Source organism: Rattus norvegicus, chromosome 17 (assembly GCF_036323735.1).
Source record: "Rattus norvegicus strain BN/NHsdMcwi chromosome 17, GRCr8, whole genome shotgun sequence".
Lineage (NCBI taxonomy): Eukaryota > Metazoa > Chordata > Mammalia > Rodentia > Muridae > Rattus > Rattus norvegicus.
This window is the reverse complement of record NC_086035.1, coordinates 27,499,801-27,512,545: the sequence shown is the minus strand read 5'-3', so window position 1 is coordinate 27,512,545 and position 12,745 is coordinate 27,499,801. Positions and strand designations below refer to the sequence as shown.

Sequence of the window (12,745 nt, the reverse complement as noted above, 5' to 3'; positions counted from 1 at the left end):
TGAGTGAGCGATGCAGTGGTGAGCCAGCAAGAGCAACCGAGCAAACAACCCCAGCAGCAGAGATGGGGGTGCCTTCTCCCCGAAGAGGGATCTAGGCCAAGCTCTGCGCTGTCCCCTATGCCTCTGCTTTTCTTTTGCTGTTAGCATCTGCCACTTCCCATTTCTCTCTCTAAAGTACTGCGACATTACTTGCATCTCTCGCTATTGATTACTGGCTGTCATGTCGCCCTTGTTAGACGGGCAGTTCCATCAGGGCAGGCCTTTTGCTGTTTTGCTGGGGAAACAGCACAAACACCAAGAACAATTCCCAGCACTTAAAATGCATCCCTTAAGTCTTAGCTCATGAATGGAAGAATTCACTGTGTTTCTAATACGACACAATAAACACACTAAGGAGAGGGGGGGAAGGAGGGTGGGAAGGAGGAAGAGTGAGGAGGGAGAAGGGGAGGAGGGAGAGGAGGAGGGGAGGAGGGAGGGGAGGAGAAGGAGGAGGAGGGAGAGGAGGGAGAGGAGGGAGAGAAGGAGACATCATTATCATCATCTTATGTTCAATCTATATTCCAATTGTCCCAATTCCTTCAAATGTCCCAGCATCCCCCTCTCCCTCTCACCCCACCTCTCCATCTCCCATCACCTTCTTTGCTGTTATAGCTCTGAACCAGGGTCTAATGAAGCCAAACAGACCAGACCTGATCGCTGAACCTCTTTAGATTCCGACCTTTTAGTCTAGAGCCATCTCTCTACACCTCCCACATTTCTACTCCTGCTGTTAGATATATTTCAAGAGCCCAAGGCAGTTTGGGGCAGGGGGACACATTTCCGAAGCTCTGTGTTTGTCTGGTGGCTTCTTCTCACCACTGTTTAACTTGTCTCTAGTTTAACTCTCGGGGCTTTATCAGACTCAGGCTAAACATTTTGCCAAGGACACTTTGCAGGTGACATTGGGCCCTTGGTGTTGTACCCCATGGGTACAAAGTTATGCCTTCTCACAGTGTCCCTAGCCACATGGTGGCTGCCAGAGCTTTTCGTTTTAAAGGCGCTTGTTCCCTGTGTCAGTAATCGGTACCTTTGGAGACACCATTGCACAGAACTGTCCTGCCCCGCAAAATCCTTCACCCATGGTCTGCCCTAAACAAGTGATACTTGATAATGATTATTACTTGGAACAGCTCATCAATTCTAAAATGCTCAAAGCCAGCTGTGGCTGGCTCTGTTATCAATTGTGGAATTGTTGTCAAGGGCCTACCCTTTCCCCATTCCCTTACTGTCAGAGTTAAGAGCCCTTTCAGAAACACTAGCTAGAAACTATGAGCGCAGACGGTCTTGTGCTCAGGGCCAGCACCCTGGTAAAAAGTGCATTACGGTGATCCTAGGAATCAAAACTTGGGGGTTGATCTTCACTCTTGACATGAGGCAAGGAAGACTTAAGAAATCAGGTGGTGTGCAGCCATGTTCAAAGCCAGTCATTTGGACAGTGGATTTCCGTGAGACAAGGCAAAGTCAGTGTTGGCTAAGGGCACCCTGGTTTGCTCCATGAGGGAAGTTTACAGAATCCATGCACCAGTAGGCATTTAACCAGATCACCCAGGTCCAACAGTGACATCTTTCAAACATCCATGCAAAAATGGGTTGCTTTGAAAGACATGCGTGGTTCACCTGATCAGTTCAACGTGGACCTTCTCCAGGAAAGACTGTTCCTTTTCGGAGTTTTGGGAAATTAAGTCATTCTTTGTAAAATGTTTTGGTGAAATCCGTGTCAATACTTAACACCAGATCAAATGTTTAAGTCCCTTTAGGTGATCTCAAAAACACAAGTCTATGTACTTAGTTTTCTTTTCTAAGTCTTTACCAACACGTATGAATAAACACCAGGTGTGTGCCTTGTACCCGAGAAAGTCAGACCAGGATATTGGCTCCTTCAGACCTGGAGTTAGAGAAGGCTGTGACTTTACATGTGAGTTCTAGGAATCTAAGCTCTCTGCTAGCATGGTGAGTACTTTCTGAAGCACTCGGCACCTTTCCAGCTCATTTTCTTTTACGAAAAAAAAAATTACACTGCCTGTTCTGATTCTGTGCATTCTGATTCCACTAACAAGGAGCAAGAACCATAACTCCTACTGCAAACTAGATCAAGGGCTAGCAAAGACCCTCTAGCAAAAGGTTGAAAAGGTGATGAACACATGGGAAATTACCTTCTATAATTTCAGAGAGAGCTGGCTTTTACAGTAGGAGAGAGAGAGAGAGAGAGAGAGAGAGAGAGAGAGAGAGAGAGAGAGAGAGTGTCTGTCTCCCGGGGACTCCCCGGAAATGGAAGATGATTCCCCCCAGTAGGAACGGACTCCTGGGATGGTGGCCAGTGCTGAGTCATCAGGTCATGATGAAGCTCTGAAGGCCAGCTGCCCTCTTTAAGCCATGCTGTCCCTAGAGAGAACTGTGGTTATTTCAGGATGGATAAACTTTGAATTTATAAAGCAAAGTATTTTAAAGTCATGCACATTTGAATTCCCTTGGGTATCATTTTAATGCATGTGTTAGTTCTAAAGAGAGGGAGGAAGAGGACTCACACCATTAAACAAACAGCCTCTCAACTCCTAATTAGCTCGAAGTCTGGAATCCTGCCCCACACAGCAGATGCTGGATAAATGCTGAACTGACAAATTCTTCGGATTTTTTTTTTTTTAAATAATCGAGGGACCATTCTGTCTTCTTTTCAACAACTCTCCTCACTCCTTCCTCCTGGGCTCCTACTCCCAACATTCCTTCCTTCTCTCTTCTGTGTAGTACCCATTACCGACAAACAGGTCTGTTTCCCTCCCGCAGACGTGTGTATGAATTCGTGACAGACTACCTTCACCATCACCCAACTCAACAAAATAAACTATTCCAAAAGGAGCGGGCGAGAGCGCTTCATGGAGACATTTACAGCAGTTCGGTCTTCTCCACCAGCAGCAGCTGTGGGATACTCCCAGCGCTGGAAGCTCGTGCTGGCTTTAGAAATAAACTCTAGAGGTTAAAAAGGCGGCCGGGAACTTCAGGTGCTCATTGAAGCTGCACTAACCTCTTGTAACAGCACAACCAGGAGTTTTGTCTCTGATAACAAAAGCAAACAGAACCCTAGAGAGGCTAGATCTGGAAAATTCCTCCTCGGGGCAGGAGGAACAACTGTTTGAAGGGTCTCACTCTTGTCCTCTAAGAGTTCCATTCTATCAATAAATAGAGAAGCCAATGCGCGTCACCTCTTGGCTGAGTGTGACATCTGACTGACAAAGGCAGACGCTGTTCTATTCCAGTAGCTGAAACACGTCTGTGTAGATCAGACGCCCCCTTCATTCTAGTGAGCTTAAAAGTCTAAGATGCCAAGCACAGCTTTACAAGGGGACAGCCAGCTCCCCCGTGAAGAGCCCTACATCAGAAAGATCATTTCCTTTCTTTGCCTCTGAACACCATAGGGGCTGCCCAGTGAGCCATCACAGGGCTTCCTCCACCTAACACTGACAAACCTGAACGAATGCATTGCCCACTGAAGACATTGTTTTAAAAAAATAATCTAGGAAGAGAGCAATAGCTCGTGATGCTGTCTGCCCCCACATGGTTTTCTGTCAGTTCTGTCCCTTCGCCATCCTTGGCTCTTGAAGTAGCACAGGCTTGTTACACCGTCCAATTCAGTGAATATTCTAACAAAAGAATAGTGTTCCCCGTGCACCCAGTACAGGAGTCAGAAATATCACAATAGATGACGGTGATCAATAGCAATTATAGGAGGTCAATATTCTGGACTGAAGTCCTATACCAGGACCAGTCTGAGAGCAGCAATGCCTTCTGAGCTGAGGTTTCACTCACTGACTAAGTTGTCATCTGCCCTTTGGGAATGAACAGAGATCGCTGTAGGTGGACCCTGGAGTATGGAAGGCACTTGCTGGGATTTCTAGGTTCTTGTGTCTGGAAACTAGGAACTGGACCGGGGACATATGGTGGAAGTCAAAACAGACACATTTTATTTAAAAAGAGGACGCTTCTAGGATGGGATGTGGGAACAAAGGTTGCACACTGAGTGGTACCATTTCTGGTCTGCTTGGGACGTTTGCTCAGGGCACTTTTTATTTTATTTATTTATTTATTTATTTATTTATTTATTTATTTAGGGTGGGTGTTGTGTTACACATCAGCCTTAGAGGAGCAGAATTTCTGGTCCATTTCTGTTTTTGGTTTCTAACATATGCTAATCGTGATGTCTCTCCCTCAGCCCCACTCTCCATCCACAAGACCTAGAAGAAACTCCACAAGCAGCTGGCTTCGATCAGCTTAATGAGCCTCCTTCTCTCTGTCTTTATCCTTGCCGAGAAGTAGCAAGCAGTAACCTGGCATTAACCAATTAGTTACTGTTCTCAGCCTGTCTCTGGTTTCCCCCTAACAAGAGCTGCTTAGTTCACCGGTCTACTTGGGGATTCTTTTCTGCTCTGTCAGTCTCCTTCTATAGCAGCAACCTTCTCTGCTCAACTTGTGGCATTTCTTCTAGTCTACAGCATTCTCCTATTCCGCATTATTATTCTGATTTGTATTTCTCTGTTTATTTTATTCTATGGCGTGAAGTGTTACCAGAGTCAATGATCAGAAAGAAAGCCAGTTTAGATCTTTACAATAAAATGTTGCTGTTTTTTTTAATCTTTTGGCAATGCAGATAATCAAATTCTATTATAATCAAAACAAGCCATCTGAAGGAAGCATGAAGTAGAAACACACACATATAATCTGGTGGCTTCATAAACACGAGCTACCGAATAATGAGTGTTTTATTAAAATCTTTTGCATTTCCCTGTCTGTTTCTGTGTCTAACTTTACTATTTATCTTAAAGAAATACATTCATACACGTATATCGAGATATATATTTATATCTATAGATATATATCTTCTTTTGATTATACTCTTGGTACCACGAAATCCCTAGGGCCTGCAAGATGGCTGAATGAGTAGAGGCTTGCTAAAGAGAACAAATTCTGCATTGTTTTCCTCTCATCTTCTCTCTCTTTCTCTTTCTCTCTCTCTCTCTCTCTCTCTCTCTCTCTCTCTCTCTCTCTCTCTCTCTCTCTCTCGTACACACACACACACACACACACACACACACACACACACACCGGCAACAACAACAACAGTAAATACATCAGTGAAAAAAGAAATTCCTGAGGGACGGAGCTCCAAGGCAAGGTTCTTGTCTATTGTGTGTGACTCCCCCCATTCAGTCCCCAGCACCACAAAACAAGTAAAGGCAAAAACAAAGGGTCATTCCTGAAGAGCAGTTTACAACTGGCAAGCTTCCAGGAGCATTCAACTTGATGATGGATTGTGGTGGAGGTCAGTTTCAAGCTATGGGGTTAGGCTACTTGAAATTCACTCCTAGCCCTCACCTAGACACATATATGCCTCAATTTCTCCATCAGCAAAGTAGAGACAGCCAAGACACCTAGCTCCTCCCATTGCTGTGTCTTAGTTATGGTCTCAATTGCTGTGATGAGTCACCATGACTATGGCAACTCTTATTTTTTTTTTTTTATTAACTTGAGTATTTCTTATATACATTTCGAGTGTTATTCCCTTTCCCGGTTTCCGGGCAAACATCCCCCTAATCCCTTCCCCTACCCTTCTTTATGGGTGTTCCCCTCCCCATCCTTCCCCCATTGCTGCCCTCCCCCCAACAATCTAGTTCACTGGGGGCTCAGTCTTAGCAGGACCCAGGGCTTCCCCTTCCACTGGTGCTCTTACTAGGATATTCATTGCTACCTATGAGGTCAGAGTCCAGGGTCAGTCCATGTATAGTCTTTAGGTAGTGGCTTATATGGCAATTCTTATAAAGGAAAACATTTCATTGGGACAACTTAAGGTCAGAGGTTTGGTCCATTATCATCATGGTGGGAAGCAGGGCAGCTTGCAGGCAGATGTGGTACCAGAGAGGTAGCTGAGAGTTTTACATCCAAAGGCAGCAAGAAGAGAGAGTGAGACATGAGCTTCTGAAACCTCAAAGCCCACCCCCAGTGACACGCTTCCTCCAACAAGGCCACAGCTACTAATGCTCCTCTCCATGAGCCTATGGAGGCCATTTTCATTCAGACCACCACACATAGATGAACTTAGAGGATGCATGTGGAGTGTTTGATGTTAAGCCTGGGTATAGACCACAAACGCATGCTCTGTTGCTCGAAGAGGCCTCACCTCCCTGCCACTCTTGAGCCAGCTCAGACCATCGCCACAGGACTGAAGCTTCTCTCTGATTCTCCTGAAGACCCCTGGACCAGTTTAGACCCGAGTTTTTCCTCCCTCAGCAACATTTAGCTATAAAACAAATAACATGTTGAAATATAAACAATTAAATAACCAGTTTACAAGAGAACATCACCATTCCTGCAAAGATAGTATGAGACTGTCTTCTGCTGGGAATCAGTTTCCCATGGATGTTAGCACTTTATCCAGACAGAAGAGTTCAAAGTGAAGTTACTCCATGGTTTTCTGAGAGTTCAAACTTATGTTGGTTGAAGAAAAGGAAGAAGAGGAAGGACGGAGCTACCTGACTAGGTAAGAAACAGGAACCATTCTTACATCCAGCAGAAGCCAACTAGAACAATTGACACTTAAATTTCTGTTCCACAGGATTATTTTTGTTTGGTTGGTTTTTTACTATTTTCAAGCAAAATGTTTTACTTTGTATTTTTAATCTTTACATGATTTTTTTAAGCCACAAATCTGATTTCTTGATTGACTGGTTGATTGATGATTGATTAATTGATTGATTGGGTTTCATGAAGCTGAGGTTGGCCATGAGCTCCTGATCCACTGGATCACTGGATCACTTCCAATTGATGGGAATACAGGCGAAGTGCACTGTGTCCAGCTAAGATGTGGCTCTTTATCTGAATACCTTCACCAAATGACTAGCTGACATTAAACCAAACTTGTACTAAACTGAGGAAAATCCCAACAAGACTGAATCCCTCCTGACTCAGTGGCAGAGCTGGTTTTACCCCAACACCAGCAGGAAGCTGAGTTCACTGTCACTCTTCATTTGTTCAAACCATTTAGTCCCTTCTTCCCATAAGATCCCCTGGTTCACTACCTCCGCAGGTGGGGCTCTGTGAGGGACCTGCTGCTTGTTTACATCATGCCCAAACTACTGGGTACTCTGTGAGTTTTTCTTCCTCTCTAAAACATAGCCACAAAGAGCGAGCCTGGAGTGTGGACAGTTTACTTCAAAAGGCAGAGAAGAAGCAGTTGAAGTGCTAGCCACAGGAGCCTTTCAAACATCTATTGTATTCTTACCATTCTCTGGTGGGGGCCACCTATAGAATTAGTTTCACTTACATTGTGATCCTAAGCACTAAGTCTTGCCACTAACCCTTTACTGTGCCTTTCGGACCACCCACTGTGATCCTAGCACCCCCACCCCGGGGTTTCTGAGAGCCAATGATTTAAGACTACAAATGATTCACAAAGCCTTAGCTCTTTTCCCAGAAGAAACATTCTGTCCCTTTGGTTCTTGCTTTTGATCTGCTTGCTAATGTATAATAGCATCTAGCCCACCTGTGTATCCACCCTTCACGTGAGAAGGGAAATTCTAACCTTGCATGCCCTTGCTTTCTTAAGACAAGAAAAAGAAAGAAAACGTGTTCCCCTAAGGAAAAGCTGACAAGGTTATGGTTAAAAAAAACAAAAACAAAAACAAAAAACTTGACACTTGGATGTACAGGGACTCAATGGATAGAAATTGACTTTTGCCATGTCTCTTTCTCTGATACCATGATGCCCAGTGACCTGTCCAAATCTATTTCAGTGTCACCCCATTGGAAGTACACAATGAGAGTTTCTAACTCAACTCCATTTCAGCCTTCACGTGTTAGAGTAAGGTAGTGTGTTAGTGTTCCATCGCTATGACAAAATGTCTGATACAAACAACTTAAAAGGAAGAAAGGTTAATTCTCGATCACAGTTTTGGGAATTACAATCCTTGCTTACCTGACCCTGCTGCCTGTAAAGAGGCAGCACATCGTGCTAGCAGCCCATCACGCTACGGTAGAAGTAGTTTCTACCCTGTGATGACCGGGAGGCAAGCACTTCCTGGACAGCTGCCTGATTAGGTCAAGGTAAAGGTCAGCTCCCTACTCATGGCAGCCACTGATCGCATTGCGTGTGGTGTTTGTACAAATGATTGTGTGCTTCCTCAAATGTCAATGTTAAGAACTATTCCAACAATGGCTGAAATCATGAGGGAGACTGTGGCGAAAGGGATGTTGTAGCTGGAGCAACAGAGTGGGCTCAGTTCCAACTATAATGACGGCAGCTGGAACCAAGAAGCAGGTGAAAGAAGAACAGCAGGAAAATTACTAGGTGAATGTAACAGGGCCGGGGGATTCCCGCCAGAGCAGTGATGCAGATGTGGCTGCAGTGGAGACCAACATCAAGACCTTTCAACAAGGTTCAGAGGAAGCTGGCTGTCGTGTGAGAAAGGAAAAGGGTGTTTGTTGGTAGCTGTAGTGAACAGGAAGATGGAGTTGATGTTATCACTGCTGGGCTAAAATCTCTCCTAACAGATACCAAGGTTGTCTCACAGAAAGCAGGATTGCCCAATGGCTGACAGCGTGGCCTTTGAGACTTCTAAGTAAACACTGCACATGAACCATCAGAGTCAGAGAGCAAGGGTGATGCTCTGGGGAACATTAACTCCCTAGACAGACAGACAGACATAGTCCACAGTAAAGGTAAATAAAAGCGAGGGAACAGAGACAGGCACACAAAGCACAGAGAGTTGGGTAGGCATCTCTGCTCCACTCCCTCAACCTGCTGCAAATATTTTACCAACCAGCAAAAATGTGGAGGACCACTCCCTCCTGCTCCTCCCTCCTCACACTAACTGAAGAGAGACAGAAAGTTAGGAAGATCTTGGCCTGCACAGTATCCATCCCTGGACATTCCCTCCCAGTCACATAACTTTATGGTGCTTAAAAGATGTCGCAAGAGAATACTGTGGTTCTCCAAGAGGGTGCCAAGCAAAATGAGTCTCTCTCATCAAGTTGCAGATGGAATCTTCTCTTGTGTGGCCTCCAGAGCAGAGGGGACTCCAGCCCAACTCAGGAGCACTGAGAGCCTTGCTCCTCTGTGAAGAGGTGGGCGTGACAGAGACCTGGACCTGGAGTCCAAAGCAAATAGAAGGGGGCAGTGGAACACGGACCTATAACCCGTCATGGCAGCGGCTGTCCTGTCTACCTGAGGCCCTCTACTGTGTCCTCTCATAGACATCCAACAATCCAAAAGGGTTAACATGCTGTCATGGAGTGTAAAATGTCCCTCCACAGACTTGGGGGATGAGAACAAGTGACAGGATCCTGAGGGCTCTGAGCTAATCAGTGGACTAACCCCTTGATGGATTCATAATTTGGAAGCATGCCTTGGAGATGCTAAAAAGTAGGGGCTGCCACCAGCCAGAGTATCAGGTCGCTGTGGGTGACTCCTCCTCAGCGTTGTATCTTGCTATGGTCCTTCCTGTATCCATTTCTCAGCTTCTGCCATGGAGATGCTTCTTCATCCCACACTTCCACCATCAGGACGTTCTGCCAAGAGAATGGGGCCAAGCAGCCACAGACCGACGCCTTCGAAACTGTGAGCCAAAGCGAATCTTCCCTTAAGTTCTTTATGTGGGGCACTTTGTCATCACCACAAGAACAACGTCTAACAGCTCCTCCTGGACCCCACAGCCCTTTCAGCCAGCATTAACTGATTGACTGATGTTCCCATCACCCTCTTACAGGCCTATTTCACACTGTAATATTGCTGTTAGCATTGTAGGTCCCTCGTTAGACAGAAATAATATCAGAATCCTATGTTCCCTACACATAATGCAAATGAACTCTCCCTCTCTTCCCACTTCTCACAGGAGCTTGCACACACACTCACGCACGCACACACACACATTCATACACACACCACATGCACACACACATACATACACACACATATACACACATGCACACACACATGCATGCACGCACACACACACACGCACACACACACACCACTACACTATTAGAGACTCATTGCTGTCCTTCCCAAGAAAGGATATTCACTTCCCACTGACTCTCAACAGATCCAATTCTGAAATACGAACACTGTGAATGTTGGATCAGTCCAGATTCTATTATGGCTAGAGGAACAATTGTGGATCTATTTCTAAAAATTTCCCAGTCCATTTTGAAAATAAAATTTGCATTTAAAAAATCAGAGTAGAGCGCTGGAAGGCTGGCTCAGCAGTCAGATGTGCTCACTGCTCTTGCCGAGGACCTGAGTTCAGTCCCTGGCACCCACATGTGACTCACAACCATCTGTAACTCCAGTTCCAGGGGATCTGACACCCTCTTCTGACTTCCACAGGTATCGAGTACACACATGGTAGACATATATAGATACTGGCAAAACACTCATGTGCATAAATAAACAGAGCAAAAAAAAAAAAGCAAATAAAATAAAATAAATCGAAGCAGGGACAGATGTAGCCCAGCAAAGTACATGCCCAGCACCTTCAGAACCTAGGCTCCATCCTTAACATTGTAAAAAAAATTTTTTCTAAATATTGAAATGAATCAGAAGCCAGGCATAGTGATACATGTCTTTAAACTTAGCAATTGGGAGGCAGAGACAGACAGTTTGAGGCCAGACCTGTCTATACAGTGAGCTTTAGGCTCCTCAAGGCTACATAGCAAGATCACATCTCAAAACAAGCAAACGAAGGAATCGAAGTAATCTTTTTGCATTTGGTGTCTTGCTTGATGACTGTATTATCTGCTATGAACATGTCTGCAATGATAGGCAACAGAATCCTGAAAATCAGAGTCACTAGAGAAATAGCAGCCACCTAGCTCGGTTAACCAGCAAGAACTTGTAACATAGGCACCGAGTCAGCTGGGGCAGGATTAGCCTTCGCCTTCCAACGAAACTGAGTGTTCGTTTCTCCCATCGAGCAATGAGTTTTGTTTGTTTGTTTGATTTTTTTTTTTCATTTAAAAAGCAGACTTGAGAGATCTAGGGAAACAGCTCCATGTATAAAGTGCTTGCAGGATCCCCTGCACCCCCATAAGAGCCGAGTACAACACTGTACCTGTAATCTCAGCACTGGGGATGAAGGGGCAGTGGGACTGTTGGGGCAAGGTCAAAATGGAGCTCCAGATTCAGTGACAGGTCCTGTCTCAAAAAAAGTAAGGAGGATGGAACTGAACGTTTAGAGCACTGACTGCTCATCCGGGGGGCCTGGGTTCAATTCCCAGCAACCACATGGATGTTCACAGCCATCTGTAACTTGTTCCAGGAGATCCAGTGCCATCTCCTGGCCTTCAGGGTCATCAGGAGTGTATGTGGTACAAAGACATGCAAGCATGCAAAACACCCATATACATAAAAATAAATATGGTTTGTTTTTTTTAATGAGGAGAGCGGTTGAGGAAGATGCCCAATGTCAATCTCAGCTCCCCAGGCACTAACACACGCACATGACACACATGTGCTCACACACAGAGAAATAGATCTGAATTTATGAATGGCCAGTCAGGGATGCTCCAGCCTGCCCTGGAGCACCTGTTCACCCAAGGTCTGCAGCCACACCTCAGTATAATGATTACATCACGGAACAGTGGTGCCACTAGGGCCCATTCTGAAGGACAGCTCTGTTCCCTGCCTCCTGCCAGCATCTGTGGTCAGGAGCAGCAAGGAGGAAATCCAATGAAGGTCAGTTAACAAAGACCCCAGTGTGGGTGAAACTTAACACCACGGGAGAGAGACCGTGGGAGGAAGAGGAGCCCAGAGCCCCGGGCTCTGTGGAAGAAACAGGGAAGGGTCAGAGGGGGAACTGGAAAGAAGCTCTGACCCCATTGCCCCCTCTGCAGTCAGACTGCTGGAGACTTCCGGAAATGAGGAACACCAGGCACAGACAGTGTGAGCGCTTGCCATTCTACCTCGTTGGTAGCCCGAGACAGGAGGAGGATGAGTGCAGTGTTTAGAGTTTGGGACCAGCCTACTTTGTTTTTACACAGTAAAAAAGTCTCTTTAAAAATATCTGTGGATGCATGTGCTGGCTGGCACACACATACACACACACACACACACACACACACACACACGAGAGAGAGAGACAGAGACAGAGACAGAGACAGAGAGACAGAGAGACAGAGAGACAGAGAGAATAGTAAAGCAAAGACCTAGGAGAAGGGGCAATGAAGAAACGAGAATTTTAGCTAAGGCATCCATTCATAGAGGGAACACCTGCTTGGAGCCAGCCTCCCGGTAGCTCTTCAGTGGCCTTCAGTGGCCTGGAAAGGAACATGATCTATGGGACACAGTAAGCTTCCTCTCTCTTTACTCCACAGCCAGGAGGCTCCCTGTAGGATCTGGGGAGCAGGTGATCCAGAAAGCTGGGGGATGGTGAACAGCTAAGAGGACTGTGGGCCAAGTTAGCTCCCTGTCTGAGCCCAGCAGCATCTAGTGTAAGGGCCCTTCAGACCATCCTTGCTCCCTGGGTCCTGCAGGAGCCCCAAGGCCTCACCAGGCTTGTTGCTGTCAAGTAGCAGCTGCCAGGGGCTGCTCATCACAGAGGAGGCAAAAGCCAGCTGCTTGGCCCACCAGGAACCAGGGAAAAACACAAGTTAGTTGGAAGGAAAAAAACCTCATAGGACCCCCAATACGTAGGGTACTGTTCAAGCATGCTCTCCTCATCCTCCC

The 12,745-nt window shown here is 45.9% G+C and overlaps 1 protein-coding gene across 1 annotated transcript in view; it reads left to right on the top strand.

Annotated features, from left to right (window-relative positions):
* The window catches only part of Tpi1l2 (triosephosphate isomerase 1 like 2), a 923,619-nt gene that overhangs the window by 718,453 nt on the left and 192,421 nt on the right, over nt 1–12,745 (top strand). The window lies entirely within an intron of this gene.